Here is a 19,512-nt window from a genome sequence, read left to right on the forward strand (position 1 = left end):
ACCTGATTGGGAGATCATGATTAGCTTATGTGAGACCGGCTGTGGTATTTGTTTTTAAATGCTCTTTTTTTTTTTTTTTTTATTGCCGTCAGTTTCATTTCTTACTTTGTTTAATAGTTGTAACTTTTTTGGAGAAATTGCATAGCTCTACAAGAAGCACAACAAACCTGAAGTGAAGTTTAAATCGCATCTAATAGCAACTCTTAACCGTTAGATTGTTACACCAACAGAAACAGTTGGCACTAGCCTGCTTTGAAAGGTAACCCAACATCTGTGACTGACTATAAACAAGAAAACCTGGAAAAGCAGATGTTTAATTACCTTAGCGGTTGATGAATTTAGCGGTTTTCTTTTGTGTTGCAGACTATTGAAACATTAAGTCATTAGATAAATGCCAATTTCAGCTAAAATCTTTTCACGTTGCTGCAGTCACATTCCGTTCCTCCACTTTAAAGAGACAATACTCGTACTGGCATCCTCCTGGGTTTATATTGACTGACAGGGGGACGTGTGTGTGTGTGTGTGTGTGTGTGTGTGTGTGTGCAGGGGTGGAGGGGATCCTGCCAGGCCTGGTGGGGACCTTATATGAATATTTCACATCTCTATCTGAATATTTTAGGGCTGACATGCGCATGTAAACAGACGCAGGCAAAGTGCCCAAATCCACTCAGGAGAGACTATTAAGCCGTCAGGCTCTCACTGACAGTCACTGTGCGCTGTGGCAACACAGGAAAATCAGCAGACGGTGGGGCATCTCTGCCAGACTGCTAATTTAACTTGTCTTCGGGGGAAAAAAAATGAAAGAAAGGAATCAAGTTCATTGCTTCACAAGGATCCCCAGGGCAGAGAGCGGAGGCTGAGGTGTTGCTGGTCAACAGGCACGAGTGTTTGTTTGTGTCTGTCTGTAGTGTGAAAAGATGTTTTATTGTAAATGTCTGTGTACATGGTGATAAAACAGAGTGGTCACATTACACTCAACAGCACGAAAATATATAAAGCAACAGTTGCATTATACGTACTGTACGCATATGTCAGATTATTACATCCAAAATGACTAACACTGCATTGAAGGTATAGAAGTTATGCATTCCTTGAGAATCTAACTCATGACCTTGATGTTGCTAGATAAATTATGTAGTTCAGACAACACAGATTAAAAGTAGACCAATTCCAATGTCCAAACCGGTTTATGCCAGGTCACTACCTAGTTAACACTAGAACCCAAAATAAATGCACTTAAAGGGCTATGACACCCCCCACTTTCGGTTAAAGTCTACTTCAGAATTTTTTCAAAAGATGCATGATTAATGGGCGTGGAGCTCCGCGAGCATCGGGCAGGAGTGGGCGTGGCCAGCAGGGGAGAAGGGGAGCGAACAACTGTTGATGTCAGTTAGCTCACAAAATGAGACAAACCGTGAGGAGACGCATGAGTTTAAAGTTTACAAAGTTAGAATGCAAAGAAATAAACAGTAATTTAATACCCTGCTACATTTGTTATTCGTAATTTCATATACAGACAATCACAATTTATATCATTATAAAGATAATCGTGTTCATATAAACACTACAAATGAGGATTCTCCCTCAATCCCCGGGTCTGAATCATAGATCTAAATGCAGACTCAGTGGAGCAGGTTTCCTGACCTGTCTATTTTAACCATTAGTCCTGCTAGTAATCGGAGGATTTAGGCAAACACAGCAGCACGGCCATGTGTCTGAATGTGAACTAAATCCTGATACAAGACAACATCCACCCTTCTCCAATTCTCGTGCTGCTCTCCCGACAAAAATGCTTGCATCACACATACAGCTTTGCTGTATAATCGGCCCTGACAGGATCTCGGGGAAAAACATGCAACAAACTTAAGTCAGGTCGTGTATAACACATTATCAAAAATCCTGAAGCTGCTGTGTTTTAAAAAATCAGGACTAGGATTGCACAAATCATGTGAGTTTTTCAAGCTTTGCAAGTAAGACCAACTTGTTAACAACATAATCTGAATTAGTGACACATTTCAAAGTAAAATTGGTAACAGACATTATTTAACCCTCTACCGCACGCATTATGATAAATCTGCAAAAAAATATATATATATATATTTGTCTGATTTTCTTTTCTTAAAAAATGGCTTAACTTGAAGTGCTGTAAAAAAAAAAAAGGATTTTTTTTAAGGTACTTTATGATCTGTTGCCATAAGGCAACAACGTCCAACAGTGGATCTAACTTAGAAATTTTAAATGTAAAACTTTCCTTATAATTAATTTTTTTTGTTTGTTTGAAATCCTTTAATTGGTGTTGCAGTATTATGAGCTTTAACTTGGAACTTATAAATAACACCTTATACACAATTTACCACAACTCAAATTCCAACAGTTTCCCTTTATTCCATTCTTTATGGCTGAATATTATTGAAAACAATCTTAATATTGTATTATCATGTATACAAGATACAGTAAATATAAATATTTTCTCCAGTAAATATTATAACATATATATAACAAGTCTAGTATATCCAGATGCATCAGAATAATGTAGCGACAAGCTAACAAAGTTTTATATTATATTATACTAGAAATTATACTACGCCTGTCTTATCTGCCTCCAAGCTAACTTACCTGAACTTTCTCTATCAAATGTCCAATCTGCATCATTCTCATGGTCACTAAAACCCATCTCATCCTCACTTTCATCTGCAGGAAGAGCCAGTTCTGTCCTTTTCTTCTTTCATTTACCATAGAACATGGTGGTGTTCGCTAATACACTGTTCCCTGTATTGATATCTATTCAAAAGTAGTATTGCCAATAAAACTAGATTTTATCCATAATGCAAATGCCATTTACACACGACTAACCAACATTATATTACTAGCTTTCATGTTTTTTATTGTTACAACTTAGAAGTTCACAGCTGACCTTGCTAGCTAGCTAACCCATTGCAATATTGTATGTTCCACTATTGCACAGTGTTGCCATTTGATAACACACATTGGATCGATTTAAAATAATCTAATTTAATAAAAAAGAATTTGAGTAGTGAATATGTCATCATAACTTACTGGAGGTGATGTTTCAGATTTTTTTGTGGATCTGACATAATTTGATCCTTTGTTTTTATTGACGTTTACATTTGCATTTAACAACTCACAATAAACACCAGTCTGTCAGAAATCGTGCTACAGAAAACACTGGATGTCATGTGACTTAAACAAAGCACATCGTTGGCTACTCTAAGGTCTTCTCTTTCCAAAAAAAAAAATAAAAAAATATGTTGGTTCTAAAGAAACAGTGGCAGGGAAATGAACATAAGTATCATGTTGCCATATGGTTACGCCATGCAGTAGAGGGTTAACTTTGGGAAAACTTGGTTTAATAAAAAAAAGAGGAGGGTACAGTTCTACTCCAGCTTCAGTAATATTTTTTTACTCTCCCATATGTATTTATGTAACAGTTTGCTCTTTTAGCATCTACAACATAATAGGATATCTGATGAAATGTAGATTAGTTTTAAAGTTTTCAGCAAAACTCAAATTGAACAAACTTCCAAATGACAGTAAACAAGCAAGTTAAGCAGTAAGGACAAAGCAAGCAAGAAACGATCCATAAGCATTTGTCTCAATTATGCCATCTTCCTCAATCACACTCACCCTTTAATGTAGTGATTCCTTTATGTTTTCACTTTCAAGCTCAAACTCAAGCGATTTGAGCAGCGCACACACACTCACACCTTCAATAAACTCTGAACAAGTCTTAGTTTCTCCAGCTCCCACCTACTGTCAGATCACCAGCTACAGTTTCTTTCCGAGTTTATATCCTTGAATCAACTGCACAATTTCACACTGAATTGGTATCATTTCTAAGCCTCTACTTCAGCCTTGCCGTGCTCAAAGCCATGCCACTATATCAATCTCTTATTTTTCAAGGTGCTATATATTATGGTGGTAAAAAAAAAAATCTGTACTGCAAAGATTTACAGGACACGATATACAATTTCTGAAAGGTTTATAATTTTGGTTATTTGTGGTAAATGACTATGATTCAAAACATTCAACTCACTTTGATGTGTAATGACGTCTTTTCCTCCTGAATCATTAGCTACAGTGAATAGCTGTCTATTCACTGAAACTCAATGGGGTCCACCATTGCACAAAATTAACCTACTGATTTGTATTTTATAAAACGTGGGGCTGCATGGTCAATTGAAATTAAACTGTGATGTCATGCACGTTTGTGTGGTCAGTAGTAAATGTCCTCCAAAGGCCAGAGGGCGCTCTCATGTGCAAGAAACACAGGAAATCCCCATAGAGGTTGTTCAATAAACAGAAGATGAAACTGCTTGTTAATTCAACATGACTACTGTAATAATCACAAAGCTATGGAATAGAGATTCAGCAATGCATCAACGTCAGTTAACTAAGAAAACATGCGGTGAAATACACCAAAACATCACATTTTTAATGCTAATTTTAATAATTGTGTCTTAAGCTCCAGAATGAAGTGAAAGTGAAAATGTATTGCAGAAAACACACACACACATCTGTACATATATACATATGTACAGTGTATATATATACTATATATATATATACACACACACACACACACACACAGGTATATATATATATATATATATATATATATATATATATATATATATATATATATATATATATATATATACAACTGAAGTATAAGGTGATGTGAAATACAAACCACTGATCGATATAGGTGGAAGCGACAAACTACAAGCTTGACATGTTTATATCAGTTCTAAATCTTATCAATGCAAATGTTGTCACTGTTTTGGAGCACACTAGGTATAAATATCTTAAGACCTAACAATACTGATACCAACAACTTAAAAACGTTATATTCATTTCATGGAACCTTTAAACAATCACCAATTGTACAGCATCAATATAATGTGAGTGTTGCAGTTAAGACAAACCAATATTTTCATATTTCAAGTACAGAACAGCATTGCGTTTGAGTCAAGTTTAAGCCAGAGTCAAGACCAGGACTAGAAAAGAGTTTCTAGTTTGTCTCAGATTTTATTTTGATGCTGACTCAACCCTCTTTTGGTTTTGGTCTTATCTCGGGCATGGACTCACAATTAAGCTCCACTATGAGAGGGTGAGTAAACCATATTTGGCTGAGCCCCTGCTGAGCACTTTGGTTAAGGAAGTCAATGCAATCAAACTGAGCAAACATCCTTCTAGCAACAGACCTTCAAGTCAGCATACTGAAATAAATACCAAACACTGTGATAGTACTTCGAAAGACAAGCGTGCAATATTGATAACAGTTACTCAATCATGATATGTCTATCTTAATTAGTTTGACACTGATGCCAAAGACACATAAACACATGACTCCATCTGGAACTGATCCTGTTGTGACAGCTCAACTGTATACAGAGCAAAAGTGACTGAAACAGATGCCCATCTAAGTGTCTGATAAAAAGTTAATCAGCAGATGACAATGCGAGCACTGGCCCTTAGCAATACTGGGGCCCTACCAGCTGCTCCTCGCCCTACAATCAAGTCCCCAGAGCTGGGAGCTCAGTTGGAGAGCAGGGCATCAGACACCAACTGAAGTGCACGAGACAGACTTCAGCTCCACACATCAATAATTAGGCCTACACACATGCCGGTTGTTTAGCCCATAATTTGATTTATTTATTTACAGTAAATGTGTGTAAAATTTATTAAAATATATATATAGGTGGGCATTGATCATTTTTTTAATCTATATTAATCTAGATTTAAATGGCTCGTTTGAATTCTGCCGACGGCATTCAGAATATGTGTGCTACCCAAATAATAAGTCTTTGAGAATGGATTTCTCAAGCCAGGTGGCGTATTAGACCTGGGGCTCATCTCCTGTATCCAAAACTGCTTGAGAAACTGTTCTACTTTGATAACTGGTGATGAAAATAAATGATGTTCAATAAGATGTACTTGTGTTTACTAAATGTTAATTCAGTTAAGCCTGAATTTTGAACTGTTTTGTAGGCCTACATAAGCTCGAAACAGGGATTTTTTTACCACCTTAATCCAACTAAAGTCATAACTAAACTAAACAGAAATGGAATTAAGACATGTGGGATATGCTTATATTAGTGACATTATTAATAAGTAAGAAGTAAACACTGCGATCAATAAACACTGTTGAATATATATATATATATATCAGCAATATTAATAAAGGGCACCTATGATGAAAATCATCTTTTTGAAGCTTTTTGCGCCTATAGTGTGTCCACAGCCATAAAATGGGGTTATATAAAGACAATAAGTCTCTTTTTTTTTATTTCCTGACGTGAAATATAGGAACCAAATCCCTCCCATTTTGAGGCCCACCGCAACATGGTGGGGTGCGGTTTCCCTGGCCACTGAATTGATTGACAGTTGTGTATTAACATGTCTCCTTAGTAACACATATAATCATATCAACAAGACAGGAAGTGCGCAAAGAAACTAAAAGATCTGTTCGGCTCTCTGTGATCATCAATCATCATCAAATGTGATCAAGAATGAGTTTTACAAGTTTAAAACGTTTTTAAAACAGTGCATGTTTGTAATGAATTACAGCGATTTTACCATAACAGCCGCGCATCAGTACAATAATAAAAGAAGAAGCTTCAATCCCGGCTTTTGGATATTAAATGAGGTTTATTTTGTGCATTAACATAACAGATATCCATAAAGCAGTGGATATTAACATGTATCCTGTCACATTTGCATGCAAAAAATGTGTTAAACGTGCGTGCTGTGTGTGTGTCCGCTGTGTGTGTGCGTTTAGAAGCATTTTGAAACCGCTGAAGAGTCCGCTTTCGTTTTAAAATGCTCCTGCTGTGTGTCAGTGTGGATATGGAAAAACTGAGACATCTGAAAGGCATGGCTGCAGACATTAACGCTACATGATTGGGGCTTTTTCTCAATATCAAATAGCCTACACAAAGTTCAGACTTGCATCCCTTCCTTGTAAGTTCAGACTTCGCAAGTTTTTAACAAACTCTGAAGACGCGTGGACATATTGGATAAATCTTCAAGTGTAAGAGCACTGTACTTGTATAACGTCATTCACCCTGGCTTAACAATAAAATAAAAACACGACAAAGCATCTTTTAATTTGTATATAACATCATCTTTTTCAGTTAACCGTCATCTTCACTGTATGCAAATTTATAACAAAACGGAGCACAATAACCTTTCATTCCTTTCATTTTTTATTGAAAAATATGAAACATTAGGCTCACTGTGTGGTTTTAGCAATATTTGCTTTATGTCAAGCTATATGCACATAATAAGGATTATCAGAGGAAATGTATGCTCAATATAATAATCAGTAAGCTATAAGTTTAATAATCAATAATAATAATAAAAGTATGACATACAATAAGTTTATACAATATCAACACAATCACATGGAAATTCGTAACTTTTTCATTTAGTGGCTAATTAATAAAAATTCGTAAGATATAATTCGTACAATTTAGTACAATTTGCTCATCCCCAATGACAGTTGGGTTTAGGGGTGGGGTTAGGTGCCACGCCTCCTTTTTTAAATTCGTACATTTTCGTATGACTGAATTCCAACTTTCGTACGAATTAGCCAATAAACTGACAAAACGGAAAATACTTACGTTTTCTTGTGAGATCAGGCTGACAATACAGGAAATAAAGGCAAGCAATCGGTCAATCGTGCGGAATCCATGACGTGGTTACATAAATGAATAAGTATATTAACTTATCTTTACGCTCAGCCAAAACACGTTACCTGAGAACATGCAGGCTTAAAGATTCAAAGCTTGTTAGATATAGGTCTACATAAGATGAATTATAGATTGCGTTTAACAACTACAGAGAGATGAGATCCATTGGTAAATTTGTGATGGACTGGCTGACGTTCAGCTGCTCTCAGTCGGGCAGGTGTGCTCAGAGCTCCCGCTGACTGCCTGGAGCTCAGACGCGAGAACACGTTGATGTATTTGTGTAAACAGGGCCTAAGATCAAGATTAGGATTTTGGTCACTTTTCAACACAACCTAAAATTAACCAATTATTAACGTCATTTGACGTCGTTATCAACGGAGATCAAAATAATGTTGTCCTTAGATTCTGGCTAGATATTAAAGCATCAGAATAATACACAAACAGCTAATAGTAAGCATTTACTTGAAGACTTGAAGTTTTGAAAGAACAATTAAGAAAAATGTACAGGATTCAGAAATGATGACAGATCCCCAGGTATTAAATACATCCTTGCTTTAAAAACAACTCACACCCCTCCGCCAATATTCAGGCAGTCCTTAATTACGCTTATATGGATAATGTTTTCCCTCCGGTCCACACACATTTCTATTAGCCGTGTCTCTTTTTGAGGATTGGAGTGTTGTGCATCTCTAGGAGCAGGGTACGATTCAACTATAGAGGCCATAGAAAGCTCAAGGTTGGCCTTGCCGCGGAGACGCATCTGTGGAGCACTCTATACATGAAAACAGCCCGCGCGCACAATAGACTCCCTTCTCATTTTCCTGCAGGAGGAGATGCATGGATACTTGACTCCTGAGCTGGGAGAGAAAAATAAGCACCCTTTAATTCACAGTCAATGACAAGTGCACGAAGCCTATGTGCATAAAAACACAACCAATAGCGTCCTCTTACTTATTCAAATGCACTGAAAGCTAATTAATACTCAGGATGCTAAATGAACAGGCGATCACGCTCCCAAGAGCTTGTTTTCCATCAATCACTTTGTGGCCGTTTAGAGTGTGAGAATCTATATAAGTGCGAAGCTGCAAATAGGTTGGTGGGGAATGCGGGCTTTGTGTGTGCGTGTGCGTTTCAAGGAGGTGTGAGTCCACCAGCCCAGGTCAACAGGCAAGCAGCCAATAATTTACCCGCCGACATCATATTTCATCTGTCTACCGCCCCCATCCACTGATTATGCCGTCAATACTCTGCGGATGAGAGGAGCTGACAATTGACCAAGTCAGATCGATACAGGCTAATAAGCATTTCATGGAGGAGAGAGAGAAATAGAGCGTAGGAGCCAACCGGAGAGACAAGTTTGATCCAATTCAGTTGTTATGCATCTTGTGGTGTAAGTGTGATGATTGGGGCTGTTATTGCCGGTTTAATGCTAGGCAATCAAGCTATAGTGGTCTAGATATCAACAAACAACAACAAATTGTCCCTTTTCTTCTGATACCCTCTTCTCTGACTCCGCCTGCCCTCGCCAGAACAATGCCTGAACAATCGAGCCAGGAGCAGTGCTTTCAGAACCCGAGGAGGGAGAATTGATAGCCACGGATGAGGAGAGAAAGCTTTTTGTTTAGCATCTTCGCTCTTTTTTTCTTCTGTCATTTGTGTACAAATGTTTTCCCTCGCTTTTCTCTCTCCTCCCCATGATACCCAGCGGAGGAACCCGGCAGTCCAACTCCTGAGATAATAACACAGCCAGGTGTCGATGAAACGGTGTGATTTGACTTTGCGTAAATCACCATGTTTTTTTTTGTGCTGGTGTCATTTTCTTTTGCTCAAATTACCTTTTCCGCTGCCCCATAGATCACACAATTGGAGGTGCTCTATGGATACTGATTGAGGCCTTTTCTTGCTGTCGACACGCCGGCGTATCTCCACCACTGTTAAAGACGCTGCTGTTATTACAGGCTATTGTGCCTAAGGTATAGGGAGAGGCATAAAGGGAGGAGAATATTGACTGCATGAGTGGAAATAGCTGGGTTTCCAGTCTAGGTTTTAGGCCAGGAAATGGGTGAGCTTTTTCTCATTGGGGGATCGCAGGCAGTGGGTGCTGAAGGTAGATTACTGGGGAGTCTCTAGAGGAATACACTGGTTATGGAGGTGTAACTTTGGGTTGATTGTGTCATTTTTTCAAACAACAAACGACAAGATATTGGTACATCAACAATTGATATCTGCTCTGAAATATGATTCAGAGAGACTTTGATGGTAATGTAAGGGTTGGTGTCAAGAGGATCACTCTATGGGCGACCCTTACCAGCCAACAATCCTTCTCAAGTTGTAGCAAAGACGCTGACTGCTGCACTAGGCTGTTAAACGCTTCTCATTGCTGCTTCAGATTCCTCGGCTATCACCAAGCAACTTCGTGCTCATTTACATTTTTATAGATCTTCGGGGGGACGGAGAGAGAGGACGTGACCAATTATCAGCGCCTGCTGCATGTGACAACACCCCTGTCCCCATCACCGCTGCCTCATCTTCTTCCCTGCTGAACATCCTCTACCCCTTGCTGTCGCTGTCAGAGGATGTGATGTCGTGAAGCTGATGCCGGAACACTAGAGGCACAAATTGAGGCTGCACAGCAGACTAAATCATGGGGCAGAAATGTGCCTGGTCAAGTTCTAGGCCGGGTTTCCTGATAATGATGTACTTTGGCTCTTAAGAGTGTCCTGTAACTCCACATGCGTGTTCCCAAAATGCATGTAACGCGATCGCTGTCCATTTACAAAGTGCTGAAATCTAATTTTATATGTAGTCATATCTTCAAAGTTTATCCCAATAATCATCTTCTCATGTGGATTAGCAGGTCAAAACAACTCAATGGATAAATAAATATGAATGAATGAATGAATGACTATATATATATATATATTAGGGATGCCACGGTTCTCAATATAATGAACAGTTTGGTACGACCTCAACGGTTCAATACGCGCTTGTGAATTTCGTTTTTCTCGGTTTTGCATTTAAATAATTTATGTGCGTTTTATATCTCTCCAAATGGACTGTGTGTAAGTCCATGAGCTGAGATGAGGGAACTCCTACCCGCAAGTAAATATCCAATCACTATGTTCTAAAGTTAGGGGGCGCTTAACCATCATTCCACACTTTAACATGGCAAGTGAAGTGAGGTTGAGGCAACAGTATAAGAAAGCGCCGGCGAAGTGAGGCAACAGTACGAGGAAGCGCCGGCGTCTTTCAAATCTGCGGTGAGTAGACATGCCAATAAAAGAAAAAATGGTGAACAAAAAATAACTGTGTGCAAGCATTGTTTTACACGTATAACCATGACTGCACATCTTCAGCACCATCACCCAGCAATATCACTGTCTGAAGGCAGGATAGCAGAGAAGGTAATAATGTCCTCCAAATAGCAACAATCCCTCCCTGAATCTTTCCGGTGTTTATTGCTAAAAATTTGCAGCCATTTTCGGTGATTGGAGATGCAGGTATTTGTCATTTTATAAAAGCATTTGATCCGCGTTACAAACTTCAGTCTCGCATTTTTTCAGCACTAAGACAATTAAGAGGGTTTATTTATGTTTACTTAAGTACAAATATGTTTATTTGAAATGGTCAATTTATCTATATTAACTTCATATGTATAGGTTATTTTTCAAAGTGTAGGATTTTATGTTCCCCAGTTTGTACATGAGCTACCAGCTCCTGTGAGATTTCAGTGTTAATTTTTTTATACAATACATTAGGAACTAGTGTACTTTTCTTCACTTTTAAGTAAAACAAAATGAGTATTGAAATAAATCGTATTTATTTTTTTCTCCTTAACCTTTTACTGTTCCTATTGCCTAATTTAAAAAAAAAAAAAAAACTTGTGTCAAGCCATGAGAACCGAACAGAACCGAAAACCGTGTTAAAAAACTAAGGTATGTATTGAATTGATATATATAGGACAAAAATCAGTGTAAAATGTAATTATTTGTAAAGATATACAGACCTACAGAATTATTTTTAGAGTGTATGAACATAAATGACGCTGTTGTTTTTGATCTAACAGCCACAAAACTACATGATGAATGCTGTAAGTTTGCGTCAGGACGATGATACATGAGCTGACTTTGCGCAATGATGTTGTATTGTATTGCAGGATGTGATGCTGCTTGGCTACTTTCATAAAATTGGCAACAAACATTTACATAAAAATTGTAAATGTAAGTTAGTTTATATTAATGTATCAATAGGATGTAAGGACTAGTTACCTACCTAAATCACTCACTATCCTTTAGCTTATTTCCTGGTTTATACGGGGTTGCCACAGTGGAATGAACAACCAATTATTTCAGCACATGTTTTACACAGTGGATACTTTTCCAGCTGCAACACAGTACTGGGAAACACCCATACACACTCACATTCACACACACACATGCACGCATGCACGCACGCACACACGTGCACACATGCACGCACACACACACACACACACATACACACACACTACTGCCAATTTAGTTATTATTCACCAAACCGCATGTTTTTGGACTGTGGTTGAAACTAGCACTTTTTTACTTTTGTACATTTTTGAGTTTTGTACTTTTTACTTTTACTTAAGTACAAAAGTGTAGTCAGTACTTCTACTTTTACCAGAGTCATTTTAAACATGAGCATCTGTACTTCTACTTAAGTAATGGATGTGTGTACTTTTGCCATCTCTGCCCCAGACTAATAAAGGGACTAAGCTGAAAAGAAAATTAATGAATGAATATGTATACACACAGTTGAGGTCAGAATTATTAGCCCCATTTTATTTATTTTTTTGCTTTTTTAAAATGTTTTCCAAATGATGTGTAACAGAGCAGGGAAATTTTCACAGTAAGTCTGATAATATTTTTTCTTCTGGAGAAAGTCTTATTTGTTTTATTTCGGCTAGAATAAAAGCAGCTTTAATTTTTTAAAAACAATTTTAAGGACAAAGTTATTAGCCCCTTTAAGCAATTTTTTTCTGATAGTCTACAAAACATCAAAAAATGACTTACCTAATTACCCTAACCTGCCTGGTTAACCTAATTAACCCAGTTAAGCTTTAAATGTCACTTTGAGCTGTATAGAAGTGACTTGAAAAATATGTAGTAAAATATTATTTACTGTCATCATGGCAAAGATAAAAGAAATCAGTTCATAGAAATTAGTTATTAAAACTATTACGTTTAGAAATGTGTTGAAATCTTCTCTCCATAAAACAGAAATAGGGGGAAAAAGTAAACTGAAAAAGTAAAATGATAATCATTGCAGGGGGACTTCAACTATATATAGTGTCTAAGTCTTTCAAGCATGTTTCTTTTTCCTTTTTATTTAACTATTTTTGAGTATTTTCTTATTCGGTTGTTTAATTTAGATGTGCATTTCTGTTTGTTTTCTGACACTTTTTTATTATTTCAATTTGAATTACATAAAAAGAGAAATAGACCATACAATTAAAGAATTATAATATAAAATTATAATAACACCCCAAATAGAAATTTCATACATGAAAATATTTGCAAATTACATGAATCACATACAAGTTCACATTTAGATTTCACATATATAAAATAAGCAACATATATTTCAAAATACTCCAAAAAAATGTCTGTTTACATAATCATTGGTATTACAAAATATGCACATATGTTCACATATATAAGCTACATTTTTTTCAATATACACTCATCGGCCACTTTATTAGGCACACCTGTCCAATTGTTTGTTAAAGCTAATTTCTAATCAGCCAATCACATGGCAACAACTCTACATGCATTTGGGCATGTGGACATGGTCAAGTCGATCTGCTGCAGTTCAAACCGACCATCAGAATGGGGAAGAAAGGTGATTTAAGTGACTTTGCACATGGCATGGTTGTTGATGTCAGACAGGCTGGTCTGAGTATATCAGAAACTGCTGATCTACTGGGATTTTCATGCACAACCATTTCTAGGGTTTACAGAGAATAGTCTGAAAAAGAGAAAACATTCAGTGAGCGGCAGTTCTGTGGGGGAAAATTTCTTGTTGAAGCCAGAGGTCAGAAGAGAATGGCCAGACAGGTTCGGGCTGATAGAAAGGCACCAGTAACTCAAATAATCACTTACGGTATGAGTAAGTGCACTTACGGTGCATTTAAATGCACAACACTTCCAACCTTGAGGCAGATGAGCTACAGCAGCAGAAGACCACACCGGGTGCCACTCCTGCCATCGGAGAACAGGAAACTGAGGCTAGAACTTGGACAGGCTCACCAAAATTATACAATAGAAGATCGGAAAAACGCTGCCTGGTCTGTGGAGTCTCCATTTCTGCTGCAACATTCGAATGGTAGGGTCACAATTTGGTGTCAACAACTTGAAAGCATAAATCCATCCTGCCTTGTATCAACGGTTCAGGCTGGTGCTGGAGGTGTAATGGTGTGGGGGATAATTTCTCGGCACACTTTGGGCCCATTAGTACCAATTGGTTTGTGTCAAAGCCACAGCCTACCCGAGTATTGTTGCTGACCATGTCCATCCCTTTATGAACACAGTGTACCCATCTTCTGATGGCTACTTCCAGCAAGATAACGTGCCATGTCATAAAGCGCGAATCATCTCAGGTTGGTTTCTTGAACAAGACAATGAATTCAATGTACTCAAATGGCCTCCACAGTCACCTGATCTCAATTCAATAAAGCACCTTTGGGATGTGGTGGAATGAGAGATTGCACATCATGGGTGTGCAGCTAACTAATCTGCAGCAACTGTGTGATGCTATCATGTCAATATGAACCAAAATCTCTCCATTTCCAGTATCTTGTTGATTCTATGCCACGAAGTATTAAGGCAGTTCTTAAGGCAAAAGGGGGTCCTACCCAGGTACTAGTAAGGTGTACCTAATAAAGTGGCCAATGAGTGTATGTTCACATATGGCTGATTTCTGTATAGGACTGTACTTGAATAAAGTTAGAGGTGCAATCTACAGATTCTTACAATGCATTTAGGGTTTTAACAATTACTCCAGAGTCCTTGTAGATCTACAAAAAATGTCAAGATCCAATTAAGTTACGATTCTCCTGGGAAAAAGCGCACAGCATTAAGATCAGTCATAATCATTTGTATGATCTACTTAGGATTATGATGCTTTTCAAGTCTTATTTCATTTGGATTACTGGTCACATTCAAGTTTTTTTGACCAATTGAAGCCCATCCAAGATTCAATTGCTACAGATATTAGCATCGGTAGATCTCATGTGTACATCAGTTACATTCACTTGTTCTACTGTGATCCATCTGGTCTCCCCAGAACCTCTATGGAAATTACATTACTTATAAAAATGAAAATACAATGGTCTTAGTGTTGGCTCTGGATGATGAGGGCTGTTAGCATTACTTTATACGGTATCACAATTTTAAGCCCTTTAGGATCACTACAGGTAATCGGATAATCAGTGAAATCCAGCCATTATCATTACACTAACACTTGCTCATTATCTTTATTGCATATAGTCTGTGCAGACTGTGTCACGAGTTCGCTTAAAGGGCATCATGCGACACATACACCAGCCTAGCACACCAAGGCTAAAGGAAACCCAAAGGATACTATAAAGTCCCATATTGTGACTGCATCTCAGTTAGAATTGTACTATGCACAACAAGTATGTACAGTCCTTGTCCACCTTTTTATGTGCATAGTATTGTTTAATTTTCATAAATTATGTGAATTATAAAAGCTTCTCAAAATAATTTCAATTATTCAAATTTTTCAATTACACACTTACATTTGTGATGTAAACTTGCTCTTAAAGCTTGCCTACTCAAATGAAATAACAAATCCAATATGTTTAAAATGTTACACCTACAAATACACACTAATACAATTTTAATGAAACTATTGAACGTTTTGGCAACTCTTATAAATCCCTTTTTGGTGTCATTTTACATTTCTGCGCATTACAATTTTGTCTAAATAAATGCAAATATGAGACCTATATTTTTAACATTTTACAACTACAATTCTACATTTCTACAGTTTTCACTTAGATAATTATGTTTTTAGGATCCCAATCAAATATATTTAATTTTTTTATCTTTCGTCGTTGATGTCTTTCGTCTTTCACAGAGAAACAGAAAGTCAAACAGGGGTGCGTTTCCCAAACAACAATGTAACTCGTGACTGAACTACCATAGTACAATGCATCGTTTGTAAAAAAGAACGATCTAGTGATGAGCGCTTCCCTAAACCGTAGTTGCTTTGTAGCAGATCCATTGTTTGAATCATGTTAGTTACAACGTAAAACATCCATAATGACGCTCTTAATGGGACGAACTAACAACTTCTTTCGAGTAAAAACCCCATCATTTTTTTGTACAAATTATATTGTTTTAGACGCACACACATTTTGTTTTAATGCACTATTAGGCTAATTTTGGTAAAAACATTGCACTTGTTTTCCATATTAATTGAAATATATGTAAACGGCACATATAGTTTCCTTTACAAATATTATGAATATTCCATATTCTACTCTAAAACATAAAGCTAACACGTATACTAATCTCATATAAAAATCATCTAAATTGAAATAACGGCTGTAATTTACAGCAGGCTGGCTATTTATTAAGAAATAAAAAAACATACTTCATAATAATTATTATATTACTATTTTTTATTATTATCATTAATTAATTAATATTAAGGATATTGTTTATTTTATTTTTATTTTTCAACACATTCAAACCACAGCAGAAATGTTCTAACCAACAGATCCATGTCATATACGTATGCTATATATTTTTGTTTTCATAAGCTTTAACGTAACGTAAAATCCGCTTTTAAATAACAGGTCACCATAGCTTTCGTCAAGCTGCATTCAAAATGACATCAATGTTTTCAAAGTGGACTACGAAGGGAACACAACTGTAAACATGAAGATCGCTAAAACTAAACTGTAAACATACTTTGAATGCAAATTACACCTAAGAGAGTTTTTTTTAACCGTTCCAAGTTTAAATGTTGGGATGTTTGAAACTAATAAGGCATAGGGGGAATAACTGGGAATAAAACACAACCAGGAACTAAGCTAAGCTTTTAACAACAGCTAGAGGTGTAGTTGCAAGTGTACATGTTTGTGATGCAGTTTGCGAATGTTCGTTGGAATTACGACTAGGAAAACGCCCAATCAACTAACTATGATCAACCTTGGTTGGTTGAACGATGGTTTTCAGAAACGCACCCCAGGTTGGTGAGTACATCTAAAATTGGGAAAAGTACACTTTTGTTTGAACCAACTCTTTAAGTGAAGTTTTTCTAACTAATTTCGAGAGGAGCGCGTGATATAATTGACAGCAGCTGGCCTCCTATCTACACTCATTAGTTAGCCAATCAGATCTATCGTAACTCACTATAAGTAGCCTAGCTAGATTTACTCCCTTATCTTCATTTTCCGAAGAAACCCCCCATCCACCCCTTTCTCCTCCTTTCCTCCTTTACAAAGAGGAGCTCTCGAGAACCACCTGATCTCGTACTCCCCTCACATGCTCTATTCACCTGGCGGGAGCCCTGGGCTCAACTATCTCCGAGCTCAGGGTTCTCTCCCGGGACAGCATGCCAAACCTGCTAAAAGTTGTCAAGCAATATCTAAGTGTGAACTTTTGAAATTTCTTACAATAATTTTTGCTACTCACACTAACAACTACTTTGCCCGCTACAGCTTAGCATGATTTGTCACTTTGCCTCTGAAAAAGACATTTTTTTCTAAAAAAAAAAAAAAAAAAAAAAGGAAGCTAGAATGGCCCATTTTGTTGCACAAAGTATTCCGAGAAATATTAGGTGAAGCACAGACACACATTTTGAATCCAACTACCTACATTTCCAATGCACTACGAATTGCGCCAAAATAATTCTCATCCCGCATACTATTAAAAAGGACACTCTCCATGAAAGGAATGATTGACAGCTGATTCCTCAGCTGCAGAACAGTAGGGCTGCTGACACAGCGATGCATTTCATTAAACCCAGCTCTGTTATCATGAAAAGTAATTTACCTAACGTCTGCTCTGCCATCCTATAGTCTGTCAAAAAACCTGATGTGAGTGAGAAAGGAGAGCTGAAGGTAGCAAAGAAGAGTAGGGGGGGTTGGAATGAGAGAGCCTGACATTTGAATAAGACATCCTTCCTGCATCTGAATAACAATAAGGAGTGATTATAGACTATTACATGTGAGGGGGACACAACCTTTGGCCTAAACATGTCAGCAATGAAGACAAGACAAATAGAGCCGGACATGGAAATCAGTATGATGTATGATGTAGTATGATGATGTCAGTGAAGGGAACATAGAGGTTCAACACACTCAGACCACATACTGTACAAAGTCACACACCTGAAATAAAAAAAAATTGAATAATACATGTTGGCAGAAAGGCAGAACATGAAAAAAAAGAAACGGACAGCCCAGAGTCCTAACCTAAACTTGACTAAAAATCTCTGGAACATCCTTAGGGACAATGCTATAAATAAGAAAGCCAATACAGTCAGTGAACTGTGGAAGAAACTGTATATGTACTGTATATGTGTGTGCATATGAGTGTGTGTGTGTGTGTGTGTAAAACTAAATACAATACAGTATTAGAATAATGCAGTATTTAACATATCACAGCACATCAGTGATTATAGCAGACAAACACACGCACACGCACACACGCGCATGCGCACACACACACACGCACGCACACGCACACACACACACACACACACACACACACACACACACACACACACACACACACACACACACACACACACACACACACACACACACACACACACACACACACACATTTCAGATACAGATCCAGTCTTTCTCTGTGCTCTCCTCTCGGGGGGAATTACTCTCACGCTGTGGAATATTAAAAACAAACAAACAAGGAGAATTCACTTCCTGCCTGAATTACCGACTACACGATTGCATCTGACCTCTGACCTCGTCTGTCACACACCAATCACAGGCAGCACTTGAGCCCTTCGCACATATTCTTGCTCACACACTTTCTGCATTTCCACTTCCCTAACTGACATGAACACCTCCCTCTGTAGGGCCTCAGTAATGGGACAAAGACACATGGAAGGATACGGCTGTCTCTGCCGATACACAGTGCTTGACCTGGTCACCATTCCATGTTTGACTGACAAGTCGAACGCTACAGACATCATGTGGGACATTTTTTATTTTTCAGTTTTTAATATCCTTTTATTTATTAGTACTTTAATTACTTGTTATCTTTTGTTCTTACCTTGTTCTTATTTTTTGCCCCTGCAATCTAAATATTTGCCTAGTAAATAATTATTAGGGGTGTAACAGTACATGTATTAGTCCCGACCCATCATGGTAGAGGTTGTCGAAGTTTGGTTCATGCATTCCATCAATGAAACAGTCAGTCCAGATCACTAGAGTTAGGCAAAAAAGGCCACAGCAGTGCAACAACTGAGGGCCTGTTAACACAAAACACATCTTTGCGTCTTAAATTGTGAGATGTAGTGCTCAGGAATGGTTTTGAAAATGCACATTTTCCAATGTGTTGCTGTCAAATAAACAGAAGCTGGCAGCTCATGTCCAGCCTCTGAGTTCTTCTGATTGGTCCACTGCTTTGGAACTGATACTAATGCACATTTCAGGGTGTAAAAGCTGCAATTATTTTAAACTAATAAAATAGGCATAATAAAAATGTGCCACTTATTAAAATAAACAGATAAAGCAAGCACTTGGATCCTGGGAATTGTTGCG

General features: G+C 37.6%; 1 protein-coding gene across 3 annotated transcripts in view; it reads right to left on the reverse strand.

The window, feature by feature from the left end:
* The window catches only part of camkmt (calmodulin-lysine N-methyltransferase), a 260,843-nt gene that overhangs the window by 138,783 nt on the left and 102,548 nt on the right, over window positions 1-19,512 (reverse strand). Inside the window, exon 5 of one of the 3 annotated variants that reach the window (XM_073920717.1) lies at window positions 6,657-8,572. The exons of the other annotated variants lie outside the window; for them this stretch is intronic. The gene's annotated coding sequence lies outside the window, so the exon portion shown is untranslated. Of the gene's footprint in view, window positions 1-6,656; window positions 8,573-19,512 lie in introns of those variants that run through there. 3 annotated transcript variants of the gene reach the window in all.

The sequence above is a fragment of the Danio rerio genome, chromosome 13 (genome assembly GCF_049306965.1).
Source record: "Danio rerio strain Tuebingen ecotype United States chromosome 13, GRCz12tu, whole genome shotgun sequence".
Lineage (NCBI taxonomy): Eukaryota > Metazoa > Chordata > Actinopteri > Cypriniformes > Danionidae > Danio > Danio rerio.